Source organism: Apium graveolens, chromosome 9, assembly GCF_009905375.1.
Source record: "Apium graveolens cultivar Ventura chromosome 9, ASM990537v1, whole genome shotgun sequence".
Taxonomy (NCBI): Eukaryota; Viridiplantae; Streptophyta; class Magnoliopsida; order Apiales; family Apiaceae; genus Apium; species Apium graveolens.
The window spans coordinates 208,743,158-208,744,881 of NC_133655.1; positions in this window are offsets into that span (position 1 = coordinate 208,743,158).

Genomic DNA, 1,724 nt, shown 5'->3' on the forward strand with positions numbered 1-1,724 from the left:
GATTATTGAATTGAAATATTTAATATAAAAGGAAGAATCTCTTTATAATATGATTATGATTGTAACGTAATATAATCCCTCTAAAATTAAATAATATCAAGTAGTAATTGGCCAATGACACAACGGGCTTGTGTCGGTCATAGCCTTCCAACATGGTAGAAAGTGGTTCTTATTTTTAAATCATTGTCGTTTCGTGCTACAGCCGAGGGCTTTGATTTCAAAATAAGAAATACTTGTCTATTATATAGAGATATGTACATTGAATTAGAATCTAAAGGTCGGTACGTGCCACAGCCGTGGGCCGTTGAAGACTGATTCAATTGTACGAAATGTTGGGTTAGACTTGACTTAGAATATTGAGTTTGTCGTGCCACAGCCGTGACTCAATTATTCAAGAGGCTAAAGTTATATTAGGGAATAACATAAGATGTAACTGACAAGAGTTGTCTGCCTATTGAACATCACATGACGTTTCGTGCCACATCCGAGGTTGTGTGATGGAATGTAGGATCCCTATTCCCACTAGCATTATGAATGCTTAATTTTCACTTAGGGGGTTGAATAAATTAGATAAACTAGTGGGAGACACTTATGAATAAAGACCCGATTCATATAGTATTTTGAAATGAAATTGAATATTTGCTAAGTGTTGTTATGTATTTATCATTTACAGATTTACTAGATGCACTATCACTCCGAAGCATACTAGATGCTCACAAGTTGACTGGTCCTAATTTAGCTGTTTGTTTTCACTGTAACAAGTTGGGGCACTGGAAGAGGAACTACAAGGTTTACCTTACAGAATTGAAGAAAAAGAAGGGTAGTAAGACTACCGCTTCTGATTCAGGCATGTTCATGATCGAAGTTAATATGTCACTAGGTCAAATTTCTACTTGGGTATTAGATATCGTCTATGGTTCTCATATTTGCAATTTGTTGCAAGGACTAAAGGGAAGTAGGACTCTTGAAAAAGATGAGGTGATTCTACGTATGGGCAATGGAGCAAGGGTTGCGGCCATATCTGTAGGATCATTTAGTTTACATATGCCGACGGGCAAGACTATTATTTTGAATAATTGTTATTACGTTCCCTCTATTGTGAGGAATATTGTTTCTATTCCTATGTTGGATGTGGATGGTTTTTCATTTATTATTAAGAATAATGAATGTTCTATCCTTAGAGATAATGTTCTTTTTGGACGTGGCATTTTAAATAATGGTATGTATGAATGTGACGTAGAGCATGATTTACTTCAGATTGAACAAACTAATAAAAGAAAACGAGATGATGAAAATCTGACCTATTTTTGGCACTGTAGGCTAGGTCATATTAGTGAAAATAGACTGCGGACATTGCATAAGGAAGGGTTACTTGACCCCTTTGATTTTGAATCATATCCTACATGCGAGTCTTGTCTATTGGGTAAAATGACCAAATCTCCATTTAGTGCACATGGAGAGAGGGCTGCAGATTTGCTATGATTGGTACACACAGATGTATGTGGACCAATGTCTACGCAAGCCATGGGTGGATTTTCGTACTTCATTACTTTCATAGATGATATATCTAGATTCAGATATGTGTATTTGATGAAACACAAGTCTGAAGCCTTTGAAAAGTTCAAAGAATATAAACATGATGTGGAGAAACAAACCAAACATAGTATTATAACTCTTCGATCAGATCGAGGTGGTGAATACTTGAATGGAGAGTTTCTAGATTA